Source organism: Orcinus orca, chromosome 1 (genome assembly GCF_937001465.1).
Source record: "Orcinus orca chromosome 1, mOrcOrc1.1, whole genome shotgun sequence".
Lineage (NCBI taxonomy): Eukaryota > Metazoa > Chordata > Mammalia > Artiodactyla > Delphinidae > Orcinus > Orcinus orca.
In genome coordinates this window covers 173044472-173061634 of record NC_064559.1, presented here as the reverse complement: position 1 = coordinate 173061634, position 17163 = coordinate 173044472, and positions in this window count along the sequence as shown.

Below are 17163 nucleotides of genomic sequence, written 5' to 3'. Positions count from 1 at the left end.
AAAGAGTGGCAAGAAAGTTGCAAAAATCCTCATGCATCTTTGCTCACCCATTTCCCTCCCTTGTCCCCTTTCTCCCTCCTTAACTCTCTGGCTCCCAATGCCCGGTCACCTATTTCCAGCGAGAATCTCCCCAGCAAGGCCTTATACTTTCACTGGTGGTTCCGCACTGGTGGCTGTCAGACCCGAAGGAGCGAGGGACCAGGGTGGAGGGTAAACATGGTGGCAGATGGCATTTGGGCAGGGAGCTCTCCTTGACGCCACTCAAATCTGCCTCTTCCTACCCTCACATCCAAACATGCACCAAGACTCCGGGCCTCGAGGAACTTAGAGGCCAGCTGGAGAGACATGACTTGTTGGAGACAAGAGGAATCAGGACGGGCTGCTGGGTGCTATGAGCAAGCCCTGCGGAGGGGCAGCGCGGACAGCCTAGGAGGCCCCACAGCTGCGCCTGTGCCCCCTCCCTCTGCCTGCCAGGCATCTGGCTACTCTGGAAAACACCATGACCCTGCCTGGGTGTCCCTCCTCTAGGAAGCGGCCCGATGCCCACAACTGGATCAAAAAGTCCCATTCCTGCTCGTACAGCCTCTGGACCTGCTTCTGCGGCAGCACCGATCACTGCGCTGTGAGGTTTGCTTCCCGGACCAGACTGAGCACTCCAAGGGGTAGGGACCAAGGACCGCATCCCAAGTGACTTTGTACCCAGAAAGTAACAGGTGTTGCCTTGGTAACAGGAAACGTTGAATTGGTAATTCTCCAAAGTCGTGGTAGGCTTTGCACTACAGCTGGCTGGCTGGTGAGCTTGGGAACCAGTGGTGGGGAGGAATCTCCTTCAGTCGGAGTTTACACGCTGAGCCTCAGATGTCTAGAACAAAACACAGCTTCGTCCCATTGCCAAAGTCATCCGTGAGAACGTCCCTTCCTTTTTCTATCTTCCTGTCCAGGCTGTCCCGACTCTCATGGGACCTCTTTAATGCTGCCTTGGATCACCACTTTATGCTAATCACTCATCATAATTGAATACAAATAAAATTCTTGTTTTGAGGGTTTAAATACATCTGAGTCTATGAATACCTCCTATTGCTGCTGTCCCCTCCACATTTCTCCACTGACCTTTTCTTGTTCTGTGTCACCTCACATGGCTGTGCAGTCCTCACTGTTTCCCAGTGACCCTTAATGCGAACTCAGCTATTTCCCCCAAACCATCTACATAAGGCTTTTTTTTTTTTTTTTTTTTGCAGTACGTGGGCCTCTTACTGTTGTGGCCTCTCCCGTTGCGGAGCACAGGCTCTGGACGCGCAGGCTCAGCGGCCATGGCTCACGGGCCCAGCCGTTCCGCGGCATGTGGGATCTTCCCGGACCGGGGCACGAACCCGCGTCCCCTGCATTGGCAGGCGGACTCTCAACCACTGAGCCACCAGGGAAGCCCTACATAAGGCATTTGTGTGCAACCGATTATTCTGAAGGTCTGGGGAGGGGAAGAATTATAAACCACAGAAGCACAGGTTAAGATGGAATATTGAACACCCCTATTTCCCAGAGCTCCTCAGCAGCTGCTCTGAGAACTTCCCATGGGTCTCGCAGTGTCCAGCCTCCTGCTCCTCGCGTGGTTCCCAGCCCCCTCTCCCTGCAGCTGCTCTCACTGAGTCCCTCTGCTCCTTTCTCTGTCCGGTGCCTCCCCCTCGGTTCCCCCTCCCTTTGTTATGCTGAGTCTCCTCTGGGCTCCAGACCTATCTGCTTCAACCCAAGGATTCATGAGCACACTGTTAAACACAGGAGGACTTCAGGAAGGGTGGCCACTCTCCTTCCCTACCCTCTTTGCCTGGTTAATTCCTACTCATTCCTCACATCTCAGCATAAACGTCATGTCTCTGCAAAGGGAAGCTATGTCATCCCAGTTACGACCTTACCTTGGCCACCTGCATCCCAGAGTGGATAAGTCTCCAGCACCCAACATATGGTCTCATGGTCCCCTGACTTTACCTTCAAAGAGTGACATATCTGTATAATTATTACATTAACATTTATCTCATCCCCTAGACTGTAAAGTCCCCATCACCTAGAAAGCTGCCTGGCCCATGTTGGGTGCTAAAAAATGTGTTGTGAATAAGTGAAAGAATGGATTAATGAATGAGTGAAAGCATCCTTAGCAGAGGAAATCAAATATTCAAAACAGAGGTGGGGAAAATCATGACATAAGTAGGAAACAGAAAGTTGTTTACAATGTCTGGATTGGAGGGAAGCCTGGGCAAGGCCACTGCTAGTCCGCATGGCTTCTCTGTGCAAGCGAGCAAAAGGCACCACCCTTCCTTTCTGTATCTGTGACTCCTCACCAGGGCTCATGGTGGTAGCCAGAGCTCAGGCGGCAGTTCTGCCCCCGCTCGGCCCTTGGCCAGGTGCAGTAGTAGCAGCCCTGCCATGCTGGGGAGTGGCCGGGGTGGTGCGTGGGGATCAGTCTGGGGAGCAAGGTCCCTGCTAAACTTGGGGCTTCATCGTCTCTTCCCTGGATTACTGCACCAAAACACTGTTATCTCTGTTCTCAATCTCTCCTCCTCCCATTCACCCTATGCACGGCGGTGAGAATGATCTTTGTAAAACGCAAATCTTGTGTCACCTACCTGTTTAAGATTCTCTGTAGACCATGTTTCCTAGCCTGGCCTGAGGCCCTACCAAAACTGCCAGAAGTACCCCCAGGGTTCAGTCCTTGGTCCCCCTTCTCTATTCCAGTGAAAGAGAGCTTATTCTGTGCAGTAGTGAAGAGCAGGGACCTGGAAGCCTGACCCTCTGGAACCAAATCCCAGCTCTGCCACTTGCTAACTACATGATACTGGGAAAGTTGCTAATCTCTGTCCTAGTTTCCGTTCTACAAAATGGAGATGGTGACTGTAGCTACTTCATAGAGTTGTTGAAAGGATTAAATGAGTTAATTCACATGAATTATTTAAAACAGTGCCTGGAACAAAATTAAAGTCAATAAACATTAGCTATTATTACCACTATTAGTAGTAGGTGAGATGGGCACTGCACAGTCATGTTAGAGCTGGCACGACATGCTGTCAGAGCAAAGTGGGAGAGCAATTAATTCTTCCTGAGCGATCAGGAAAGGATATAACAGAAAGTTCTTATTGGAGCTGGAGTTTGTAGGATGAATAGGAGTTTTCTAGGAGGTCATACAAGGTAGAGGGACAGCATGTGCAAAGTGGGTAACATGCAGAAGTGCATGCTGGGTTCTGTAAAACAGGGATAATATTTACTCATTTGCAAACACCAACCTGAACATTTCTCCTTATAAATCATGTTTTGTTTCATCCTCTCACCTCTAAGGCAGTCAAAGTTTATTGACCGGGGACAGGAGAGAATGAACAGTTGGCCGGTGCAGCAGCGGGTGTCACTGCCCCACGCATATCCCCTTAGGCATGTTTGCTGGGTGACTTCCGTTGAAAGACCCTGCAACTCTGCTGAGGGCTTTCCCAGCTGCAGAAAAATGCTTGACCCCCTGCATAGAACAGGCTGGAAGTGCTGGGGAATTAAGAACCTGGGAGCAGGCTTCAACCAAGGACAAACAAGAGTTGGTGGGTAACTGTGGAACCACTAGTTCTTTGCCCCTCCAGTGGGACAACTCTGAGGCTTGTTTTAAACCATCTCCAGAGGTTCTCAGGGGGATTGAGCCCCGGGAACCCACAGAGTTAATGTGCTCATTACCACATCCCAAAAAGCTGCCTTCCCTTCCCTGTCCCATTTCCCCACTCCCCTGCTGTGTTTCCTGGGATCACCTCCTAAATAAACTACTTGCACTTGGTTTCATGTACTACTTCCGGGGGAGACCAAACTAAGAGAGTCTTTAGGGACTAGAAGGCCCTCACGTCCTGGCTTAATTTTGCTACTTGCTTTGGGACGCCCCATACCTCAGCTTCCTTGTCCTTAATAAGGGAGGTGCAAGACTTTGAATTAGTTGAGATGAAATCTTGGGAGCCCTCTGATGCTGACATTGTGTGCTTCTGATTCAGTTTCACAGGGGTCTCCTCGGGGCGGGGGGCAGAGGCGTGAGCGGCCGTGGAGGGGGTACAGGGAAAGCAAGTCACGAGCTGGCCACTTGAGTGGAAACAGCACAAAGAGAAAAACTGAAAAGCAGTTTTCAGAGAATTGACATGGGTTTGTCATGAGCAATAACAACATTAAGAAGCAGCTTTGGACCGTGAAAGGACGATGTTTAAAAACAAATAGGTGTTAAAAATACCATGAAGAAATGTTTCTTCAAGTGATTTGCAATTGAGCTTAGATCCCCAAAGCACTCAACTTAATACGTGAGACTAGTAACTATGTCCCTGCGTGTGAGAGTTCACATCAGTTAGAAGGGGTGGAAGCTGCCAGAAGCCCAGGCAAAACAGTGTCAGTTTTCCATCAACCTAAGTGTCTCTCTAGACTTCCAGCCCTAAGTAAGATGACTGTAATTTCTTCTTTTCTCCAGGGTGAAAAGTTGGGAGAACTTTAAAAGCTGATATAAATATAAATCCTAGAGACCTTAATTGAGGTAGTTACAGCTTACCTTCATATTTCAAGATCAAACTCAGCTTTAGCCAGGATTCACAAAGTAGAAATGTCAGATTTTTCTACTGTGATCTCACATAAACTCTAAAACTTTCACTTAAAGAGAAAAGGAAAAAAAAAACACCATTATGGGCTTCCCTGGTGGCGCAGTGGTTGAGAGTCCGCCTGCCGATGCAGGGGACGCGGGTTCATGCCCCGGTCCGGGAAGATCCCACATGCCGTGGAGCGGCTGGGCCCGTGAGCCATGGCCGCTGAGCCTGCGCGTCCGGAGCCTGTGCTCTGCAACGGGAGAGGCCACAACAGTGAGAGGCCCGCGTACCGCAAAAAACAAAACAAAACCAAAAAAACACCATTATATCTTCCCCAGAATAGAATACAAAATCCTTGGTCCATCTCTCAAGATAGTTTGTATGTAAAGTTTAGGATAATATACGTCCAGAATGGGAAGGACCCTCAGGAGTCAGCTAGTTTAGCCTCTTTCCCTCCTCAGTCCAGGTCAGAATATCTCTGACAGCTTCCCTGACAGGCAAGGTTAGCCCACGTCTGCTTGCCCGCCTCCAATGAAGGGAAACTGACTGCTCCCAGAGACAGAGCGTCCACCGTCAGGTGACACGGACGATAAGAAAGTTCTTTCTTTTGCTGCCTAAGCTTTGCATCCCTGAATTTCCACCATTTATACCACAAACCAATGTTAAATGAACAGTTTACTCTAAAATTACACCCCCACTAGCTGTGATTTATTCTTAAACAAATAATTTGCAAAACTGGGAACACCCTGCCGAAGTTCACATTTATCTGGGATGGGAAGTACACGAAGACTAATAAAATAGGTCATTTAAAAAACCCTCATAACTATTTTATAAAGAGCACTTTCATTTCAATCATCTCATTTAGCCCTCAATCCCACTCTAGGATGTTGAACTACTGACAACTGAAGAAACAACTCAGAGAGGCGCAGTGATGTGGCCGAGGCCTGCCGCTCAGCAGCTGCGTTGGTCCTTGAAACCAGAATTCCGTCTCCACCTTCAGGCCTCTGCCCCTGCACTGCTCACGTAGGCAGCATTCTTTGGAAACGCCACTCTAGGTTCTGGGTACGTGAAATAAATGTGCAAAACATCGACAGCCCCAACAGAGGTCAATCTAATAAAAAAGGCAGACAAGCAAGTAAATTATTGCAGTCCATTGCAGTAAGGACTGAGATTAGAGGCAGGAACCAAGTACTTTGGGAAAACAGAGAAAGGAGCAACCAATTGCCTGGTAGGGTGGGGAGGGCTTCACAGACATGACACTGAACTTGGATTTTGAAGGGCGAATAGAGATTTCCATGTGGAGAAATGGAATAAATTCTATTTCAAGCAGAAGACACAGCAAAAAGCAAGACAAGGAGGGCAAAGGGTATGGCGTATTTGGGGTAGACTGAGGTACACGGTGTGACTGAAGCATCTGGCGTGTAAGAGAATAAAGCAGATCAGCTCGGAGAAATAGGTAGATGTGATCCTGAGGACACAGAATGTCTCTATGAATTGGGCACGTGGTATAGCCAAGAATGGGATAGGGTCAGGGAGGGCGAGTAAAAGCAATGAATAGATCCAAGGAGCATCTTATTATTTGTTTTAGAAAGAGCATTATGGCCACAGAAAGAGAATAACTTAAAGGGTCAGAGGCTGCTAAGGGAGGTTATTGAAGTATCACTGAAAAGAAATAAGGAAAAGTCCATCGACAGATGAATGGACAAACAAAATGTGGTGTACACATACCCTAAAACACTATCCAGCCACAAAAAGCATGACATTTTGATGTATGCTATAACCTGGATGGGCCTGGAAAACATTAGACTTGGTGACATAAGCCAGACACAGGACAAATGTTGTATGATTCCACTTTATGAGGTACATAGAATAAGCAAATTCACAGAGACACACATAGAATAGAGGTTACAGGGTTGAGGGAGAGGCAGGAATGGGAAGATATCGTTTAATGGGTACAGAGTTTATGTTGGGGTTGATGAAAAAGTCGGCATAGATAGTGGTGATGGGTACACACAGTAGGTGAAGGTACATAATGCCACTGAATGGTACACGTACAAATGGTTAAAATTATGTTATATATTTTACCACAATTAAAATAATAAGGGCTGGTGGATGGACATCCTAAAGCAAGTATAGTAAGATGATGGGTTTGGATCTGAGCACACTGGCGTTGACGTATCTGCAGGATAGCCCACCGGAATCGCCAAAGAACTTTTTGTATCTGTGGCTCTGGAGCTTGGCGAAGAGATCGGGGCTTAAAACTTCCTTAAAATTCTTGCTTGGGAAAAATGTAACCTACCTCATACAACTAGTATTAGATCTGTGCTTCTGTGTTGGGGGTGATGGTGCTGCCTAGCGGTGTGAAATAATTTTAGGACTGTGAGTTACTTGAGACTTTATTTTGTGAGGGAAACTGGGAAAAGGAGGGGGGTGGAACCTCTCTTTGTCCAGTTAGGCTTCCAGGAACTGGTTGGTTCACATATGTTATAACAGAACGTGGAGGTGGAGGGGGGAGACGAGGACAGGGCTTGTTGCCCGGCTGCTAGCAGTTCTGGGGGCAGGCAGCCCCAGCAGGGATGGCCTCAGCTGCACAGCCACCTTGCCCGGGGTCCCACCCAGGCAGATGTTTCAGCCACGAAACACGTTTCAGATGTCTCAGCCACGTCAGCCTAACGTGAGACAACTCCGGTGGGTCATTTTGTTCCGGAGCCCCGCGGCGGGGTTGGCCAAGGCTGCTATCTGGTCTACGTCACAGCTCAACCGACCCTCCCTTCCACTGGTGTGGACCCAGGGCACTCCCTCATAAACACCCTGCACGTTAAACTCCAGTCTCAGAGCATGAACCTCACCTGCGACACAGGTCCAAATGACTAACCCAGCTCCTTTGACTTGACCTACTATGGTACTCCCTATAACCCCAAACTATGCTGACTAGATCCCGGAAGGCAGCCCCTAACTCTGGATTCTCCACACATGTACTGGTGAGGAGCTAATGGCTGTTTCCTGTTTTATAAGATAGTGTTAACAGGCTCCAATTAATCCAGTTGGACAAGTAACAAAAAGACCATCATGTGTTCAGCAAATAATTCCATCCTGGCTGCCCCCAAGACTCCCATAGCAAAATCCATTAAACCTTAATGTGTTTTATTTTCTCTCCTGCAACCCTGAAGTGTTTGCTGACATTTGAAGTCTGGTAATAATCATCGTCCCCCAGCCAAGCCATGTTTCTGAATCTTCAGGCAAATTCATGGCTGTCCCATTTTCTGAATGTTCCAATCAACATTCTAAACAGCCTTGCTCCTGGATATAAAGAAGGAAGAAAAAATAAACCTCTTTAAACTTCAGGGTCACAAAATTGCACTAGAAAAAGTCCCCAGTGGAAACACTGGATAGTCACAGATTATAGGTTTTATTAATAAAAATCAATATAGTTGAGATGTTCATGCATTTGGCATGAATCAAATGAACCAAGACTGAAGACAAAAAAAAATTGTTTATTCAAAACCTCTTAGAGGGATTTAATTGTTTGGGTTTTGTTTTGCTTTGGTCTTTGGTTACTTCTTTCACAATACATTTTAAAGCCCAGTAAATTAAGCAAAGTAAATCTTGCATTGTATTTAAAATAATCTCAGGAACACACAGATTGATTAACAAGGATATATATATAGATATATATATACCCTTACAAAAAAAGGGATTTCAAATGCATTCATTCTTTAAAATTGTAGCTGCCTGATTAACCGTAGCAAATGTTTATTGAGCATTGACTATGTGCAGCTACCAGGCTAAATGTTATCTATGTATTGTCTTGTTTAATTCCCCTACCCACCTGAGACAGGTAGGGCCTCTGGGTACAATGTGAATGATACCACCCGCAGTTGTACAACATGGCAGCCCTGGGGATAGGTTCATTTTCTCGTCTTCTGATGAGGAAGTGAGGCATGGAGGCACAGGATGATTCAGCACCTTGCCGCCAACTCACACAATCGGTGCATGATACTGGTAGGACTCCAAACTAGGCTGATTTAACTAAGCCAGGGCTCTTACTTACTGCATTACACCGTACCTTGTCCTCTGCTATAAGATACAAGAGCTCATTGTGGCAAAAGAGACAATGTCATCTCTGTTATCCGACTTCCTCTTTGTCCTAGCTGTTCCCTTTGCCTGCACTGTCCTTTTGCACATCTCTGCCTCCCAAGATCCCATGCATCCGTTAGGGTCCACAGAAAATGTCTGCAAAAATTTCCTGGACCCCCTCTTCCTGTAGCAGAATGATGACACCTTCCCTTTGTCCCCAGAGTACTCTGTACCTGAATATTTTCTGGTTTTCCAAGATAGAGTAGTAAGAGCATTCAAAAATGTTTAATGAATGCAACTCTAGTATTTGTAGCACTGAGTTATTTATCTTGTTCCTTGAGACAAGAAAGGAGCATTTTCTCTTGTCCCTTTACCCAGCCGTCAACCCCCACCTCTCTCTTAACTCTTCCTTTAGCCTCTAGAGTTCACAACTGGACTTGTTTATACTTACTATAGTATCTTCCTTGTTGAAGTGTAACCCACCTGTCTGTCCCTTTCTCCTTAGGACTCGATAAATCTTGCATCATAGGTTGTGTGCTACCATAGTTAAAAACATGAATTCTAATCCATCTGAGGGTGGAAGGTGTATGATATAGTAAATCATCATATAAAGGAACCTCAGTGTAGTCTAAATGCACTTATGCTTCTCTCATTAAAATTTATGTGAAATTAGAACATTAGGCCAAAGTAATTTTATCCTTAGACATTCAACTGGATTTGGAGAGACTGTTAACATTTACACTAACACCTATACTCTGGACACAGCAGTTCATCCATGTGTGGATGGAGCAAGAAGCAAACAACTCCTCATAATAGTCAAAGTTGATGACATAAGATCAGTACCTAAAAGCTCCCGAACAGGACATTTCCATTCTTGTTTTATACAATCATATCAAACTGGTAACACCTGGTCCCCAAGCCCACTCTACATCATAAACAGAAAATCTGAGGAGGAAAGAAATTCTGAAATAATGAGACAAAGTATCAACAAGGGAAGGACTAACACCAAAGCAGCATAACTGCTAAAAACTAAACAAAAGAGTCAGAATAGTGTGGAGGCGGTCATTGCCGGCACAAATGGCTCTCCTCTACCTTCATAGCCCTGCATTTACATTGGCTGATACAATAACTGATGTTCAGATTGGAAAGCCAAAATCATCAAGAATGCATTGAAATATATCCAGGATCCTTCGTTTTACGGAGGTTAGGAAATAATGTGAAAAATTTAGAAGATGTTCCAGTCAATAGTTAGAAGAATATTATAATTAAAGTATAACAGAACGATTGGAAAAATTCAGATATTCAGAAACCACTCATTAGGATTCAAACAGTGAGGTTTTCAGTTTGAGGACTTTGTACTACGGAGAATGTAAAGCCTATCCTGACTAATAGTTTTCTATTAAAGGCAAAGCGAACTTTTTCTTTTTTTTTTTTTTTTGCGGGCCTCTCATTGCTGTGGCCTCTCCCGTTGCGGAGCACAGGCTCCGGACACGCAGGCTCAGCGGCCATGGCTCACGGGCCCAGCCACTCGGCGGCATGTGGGATCTTCCCGGGCCGGGGCACGAACCCGCGTCCCCTGCATCGGCAGGCGGACTCTCAACCACTGCGCCACCAGGGAAGCCCCAAAGCGAACTTTCTAATGCTATCAGAGCTAATCCCTTTTCCAATTCAGATTCAACTTGAAACATCATTGCCTTTAACTTAGTTCGTCTCTGACTACACCTACTTTGAAGTGTAACACCAGTCATCTCAAAAACCACTTATATGGTGTGGACAGTCCTGCAAAGAGACTTTCAGATGACAGGATGATGGTGTGTGGCTGAAAAATAATCTGATTTTTATGCTTCCTGCCCCCCCCCCCAATCTTCACATTTGGTTTAAAAAATCAATACTAAAGAATTGCAGTTTATATAATGTATGCTATTGCCAAGCAGCATCAGTAATATCTTAATTGTAATTATTCACATCTGGGAAGACTTCAGATCTCACTGGCCACATTTTCTTTTCATATCTTACAAACATTAGGAACTTAAGAAAGGCTACATCCTTTAGCATTATGTATAACCTAACATGTCAGAGAATATTCGGTGTTTCCAGTTTGCTAGTTTACCTTCTGACAAGTTTTGTGAAAGAGACGGGAATAAAACTAACTTGCATTACATACAAGATGCTGCCCACACAAATACCAGAAAGGGAAGCAAAATGAACAGCCAGACATATGGCATGAGCTGACAGCATAAAGAAACTAGTTCTGCATGAGTAACAAGGAACATCTTGAAATGTACAAGACATATGTGTTTTAGGAAGAAGGCTGAAGTGTTTCATAATAAAAACAGGACAAAGTGAACCACGAGTGCTGAATAAAGTTTTAATTAAAAATGGGTTTTTAGCCTTCAATGTGAATATACAATATGCTTCGCAGATGGATTTTATATTTAAGTCTTATGCAAACCAAAAAGTAAGTGAGAAAAATAAAGCTTCTGAAAATGACACAGAGGCTAAAATGTATGTAAACAATAGAGGATTCTGGTACAAACAAACAAGAAAGGAGGAACAATCCTTCTGTCACCCATTTTCTGCTTGCACATTGCATAAGTAGATCGTATAACCTACCTTTGGTGCAAACATGTTTCTTCTTGGTTTAAATACATAACAGACACACACACTTAGGAAACAGCTGAGATGTCCAACCACAGAGGAATGATTAAACTAATTCATAGCACATCAGTGCAATATTAGATAACTATTAAACATACATTTATGCATCATTTTAGAAAAATGAAGGAATGTGTATGTGTTACCATTAAACTAGTAAGAGATGAAATCTGTTTAAAGAAACAAATGACTGTAGAAATGCACAGAATACTGCAATAAAACATACAAAAATACTGCAAGTTATCTCAAGATTTTATTGATACTTTCACATGAGTACTTTATAAATCTTCCAATTTTTATGCAGTATTGCTTTTTTTTTTTTTTGCGGTACGCGGGCCTCTCACTGTTGTGGCCTCTCCCGTTGCGGAGCACAGGCTCCGGACGTGCAGGCTCAGCGGCCATGGCGCACGGGCCCAGCCGCTCCGCGGCATGTGGGATCTTCCCGGACCGGGTCACAAACCCGTGTCCCCTGCATCGGCAGGCGGACTCTCAACCACTGCGCCACCAGGGAAGCCCTTTGCAGTATTGCTTTTTAAGACCAGAAAATAATAACATTTGAAAAGTCCAATTAAAGTTGCAATATTTTCCTAGAAAAACTGATATAAAAACAATGATTGTAAGTTTATTGGAAAATTTTTTATATTAATCTTTGATGTCTGACTTGTGGAACTTACCTATAGTTTTGTTCTTGGTCCAAGGCAAGAAGGAATTATCCCTAAGGTTCACTGGCTATGGGCAAACAATGAATGAAATGTAGATATCTAGCAGACAAAGACGTGACAATTATGCTCTTTGTGTACACAGGACTAATGGCTACTCTTTTCTGTTTTTTCCTTGAAAAAAGAAAAGTCTAGGGGGCTTCCATGGTGGCACAGTGGTTGAGAATCTGCCTGCCAATGCAGGGGACATGGGTTCGAGCCCTGGTCTGGGAAGATCCCACATGCCGTGGAGCAACTGGGCCCGTGAGCCACAATTACTGAGCCTCCACGTCTGGAGCCTGTGCTCCGCAACAAAAGAGGCCGCGATAGTGAGAGGCCCGCGCACCGCGATGAAGAGTGGCCCCCACTTGCCACAACTAGAGAAAGCCCTCACACAGAAACGAAGACCCAACACAGCCATAAATAAATAATTTAAAAAAATGACCTATAGGCATTAAAAAAAAAAAGTCTAAACCAAACATAGAAAGCTATCTAAAGCTCTTTCCAATGCATTTAAACAACTGAGTTTAAGCTGGAAAATCTCTGGCAATGATTTTAGTGTTTGTAAGTATCTTAATGCCAGGAAATACTCTTCTATTACAAAATATTTATTTTTTAAAGTTCAGCTGCGGTTTGAGTTTTATTTGATATCTTTAAGTTGGATCAAAAGCAAATTCAGGAATAGCCTTTCTTACGAGGTTTTCTAAAGGTTTCATTTCATTTTGAAGCTGTATTTACTTATCGTCAATGCTCCTTCTCTACGTGAAACTCTATCCAGGCAAGTGATCAACTTGCTGTCCTCAAACACACTTCGTGAACCCTTATTTCCACACCTTTATGCCACTGCTCAATTTTTTTCCACTTACTTTTCTCTTTTCCTAGCTATTCTAACCCAACCCATGCTGCAGACTGAACTCATATCCTTCCTCTGTATTCATGAAGCCTTTTCAGACAAATGACTAGTTCTCTCCATCTTTTGAGCCCTTATTACTCACTGACTCTTCAGTAATTATAGATTCCTATCTCTTTACTGTGGTCTTTTCAAGTATTTATGTCATCTGCTAAATTAGACTGAAGATTCCGTGAGAACACTTAAGAAGTATTTTTTATGTCATCCAAAGTGTTTGACATGCACTTGCACATGGAGCTCCTTCTTGGAGCTCAATAAATATGTCGAAAGATGGAAAATGGCTGGAGAAACACAGGCTACAAAACTCTTACCTTTGGTCTTAATATGACCTTTGGGGTGTCAAATATATCTGCTAATATATTATGAGGACGAAATGGCATTACTTGAGCCCCTAAATATTTTTTTTGGTTTGAGGACAGAATTCAAATTCTATAGTTCGGCATATGAAGAAGTGCCTTGGGCCCCCATTTCACCCTGCAGTGAACTCTAACCAGTGAACTCCTTGCAGTTCCCTGAAGATGCTGTGCTTCTTTCATGCCCACGCCAGCTCCGATGCCCTGCCCCTCCTCTTCTGATAAAATCATCCATTAAGATCAAGATGAGAGACTGATTCCTTTGTGATGCCTTCCTTCACACATTAAGGACGTGGTTGCTTCCCTCTTCCATGCTCCTAAAGAACCCACCCAAACATCTCCTTCATATATTTACTTGTATTATATATTTATAATATATGTATTTGTTTATATATATATATCCGCAATAAACATTTTATAACAGACTGTATTGTAATGTGTCTGTGAGAGGTCGGGACATATTTATTTTATATTTGCCCAATGCCACTCACAATATTTAGTTCATAATAGGTACTTGATGTTTGCTTAATGAATGCATAAATAAATGTATGAGCTTGATAACGTATAAATGTATAAACTTGATACGAGTTTAGATGAAGGGAGAAAAAACCCTGGTATTTAAAGGTTAGTCACCGATACCCCCAGAGGTATGTAATTCACATGGAAATCAAGAGACAGCCATAAACCTTCTTGGAGCTCAAGGTATTTTGTGCCTACAATACAAAAACATTCAGATGATGAAGAGGTTAACAAAATGATAACACTTTAAGAAGGAGAAATTTAAACCAGCTGAAAAAAGGCCTTCTTTCTCCTTAAGAGAGAGGAAGCCATGAAGAGGTGACAGACTCATGGTTCACCAAGCTGGGCAAACATCACAATCACCTAGAGAGGCTCAAAAACTCTTAAAGACTCTTTAAAAAAGTTAAATTTACTGCATCAGGATCTCCAGACGCTGAGATGAGGAAACTAGTTTTAACTGCTTCCTAAGTGATTCTCATCAGTCAGGATTTGGAAATACTGAACTGGAACACAACCAAAGTCTTTACCAGCTTTAGATCGGGACGGTACATAGTCGTGCACGTTCCACTAATGAGATGAATGTTACGTACGTCTCAGGTACTCTGCACCTGCATCCTATGCCTGAGGAAAAGTTACTTCCAAATTATGACAATTTCCAATTATTTGTGGTAACTAGATCGCTGAATTCTTTAAATCCCATGGAACTTTATTACTAAACCTTTCTAGTAGAGCTGCTAACTAGTTATAAGCTGGCTAGTTTAATTTCCCTCACTGTTCAATGGACTGGAGGTATGTTCATAAGTGGGTGAATTGGCCAACAAGTAGGGACAGAGCAGGGAGAAGGAAAAACAAATGGTTGGAGCTATTTACAAACATATCAAAAAGCCTGAATAATGGAAAATAAGCCTCCTCCATATACAGAAGTGATCTATCACTGAGAATCAAGTATCGTCTCTTAAAATCCAATATGAAATCCATACTTAAGAAAAATCAAGCAATAGTAGGAAAAAGTTCAATAGGATATTTATGAGAAAATACTAATATACGGGTTTAAGTCCTCATTCAGCCACTTATACCCCCTACTGTGTGACCTGCAAGAGACATTTAACCCAAATTGGAGTTTTCTCATTTGTAAAAGTGTAGCACTATAACCCCTGCCCTACCTAATTCATAAACATGTATGGAGAAATACAAGTTATTATTTATCATAAAAGTTTAGTGGAAATAGTTTTTCTAAATGTTTGGTGGATAAAAATTCACTGAAGTCAAATGTTCTTTTTCTTCCATTTTCGCAACATAAACACTTGAAAATACTTTCTAATTCAAAAGCTGGTATCTTTTCTCTCATTTAGCAAAAACAATTACCCCCCTGGGTTTACAGTGGAACTGAAATTAGTTTGACTGTTTTTGTTTAAGATATTATCAACAAAAACCTCTCCAAATTATGCAGTTTCTATGCCAAAACACATTCTTTATGCTGCATAGCTGTAGGAATGTATCATAAGTGAACAACTGCTGGGCCACAAAGGAGAGTCAAGATAGAATATTTTTTCTATCCTCCAGGAAAATGTGCAATATTTTTAACACGTTCTTCTTGAGTGGTAGATTCCTTTCAAATATAGTTTTTTATTTAGCAACAGAATATTATTATAAATGGGGAAAAGGGGGCTATAATAACTGTTTCAGAAAACATACATGTTTCAGATGAGTCCAATAGATAATCAGTGAGCTATGTAACAATAACAACAACAATAATAATTGTAGTAAATCATATAGTTTATACAGCCCTTACCACGTTCAAGGCCTTGTTTTAAGCACTTTCTATTTGTTAACTAATTTAATATTCATAATGACCCCATGGGATTGGTAATAGTATCTTCATTTTATAGATGACAAAACTAGAAACAAAGAAATCAGGTAATTTGTCTAAGGTCACACAGTTACTAAGTGGTTGAAGTGTGATTGGAATCTAGCAGTGTGACTCCAGAGGCTGTGTATTTAACCCCTAGGCTATTTTTCTGAGCAGTGAATAATTTATATGCAGCAAGATGCAATAACTAAAATATAATACTCATTAGCCAGCAATTTCCAAAAACATGTAAATATATTTTAAAATTTATTTTATGTATATCTTAGGTTGAGATTGCTAAAGAAAATTTTTGTAATTAACATTTTTAAAATTTAAGACTTCTAAAAAATTACCTGATAAACCTTAGTCTATTTAAAAAAAAGTTTTGTGTGCATGTGTATATGTATGTAAGTACACGCGCGCACACACACACACACACACACACACACACACACACATATATCTCTGTGACTAGTGTCAAACAGTATAGTTTTCTGAAAAACGTGATCGCTCAATCACATTATTATAAATTCTTAAGACGTGCAGGGATGTGCATCTGGCTGAGATGATCCAGGGTTACTTCTATTGAACGAGGGTGATTTACTTTAACTTCTTCCTCTAACATCCCCCAAATCAAAAGGATATGGTTAATTTACAAAACATAACTGTGCTAAATCCAAAATAAACGAAGGACAAAATAAACTTCCTACTATCAAAACTGGTTAATAGGACATACCCTCAAACTAAATTTATTTTTGTTTTAAAAATAATACCTTGGGGCTTCCCTGGTGGCGCAGTGGTTGAGAGTCCGCCTGCCGATGCAGGGGACACGGGTTTGTGCCCTGGTCCGGGAAGATCCCACGTGCCGCGGAGCGGCTGGGCCCGTGAGCCATGGCCGCTGAGCCTGCGCGTCCAGAGCCTGTGCTCCGCAACGGGAGAGGCCACAACAGTGAGAGGCCCGCATACCGCAAAATAATAATAATAATAATACCTTGACAAGTGAGAGAAGTCACAAAGAAAGTTGAAGTGGACAATATTCTCAAAGACTAAAGTCATGTGTTTAGTTTCACTTGTAAAATCTATGTAAAACCTCTACCGAAGTGCACAACATATACAAGGTTAACAGGATTTTAAATATTATAGTAAAAATAATGATGCTAAGGTAGCTGTCTATGCCTGCGTGGGTTTATGCACAAAATGATGAAACTCATGAAAGGGAAAGGGTATTAAATCAATTTTAAGCATCTACTATTTTTCAGGTACAATGCTAGTCACTTTGCATCATTTACCTAATATGTTCTTCATAGTAACCAACCTAGGTAGGTATCATTCTCATTTTATAAATAATACAATTAAGGTCTAATATCTCCAGACAGCACCACAGTATAGAATACAAACCCAGGTATATGACTCTTCTCATAATACTATACAACCTACATAAACTAAATAACTAGTAAATTTAAGAGCCATACCAAAAAAATCTGAATTATTTGGTCTTGTGTCTTAAAATAATTTTGAAAAAATTTTT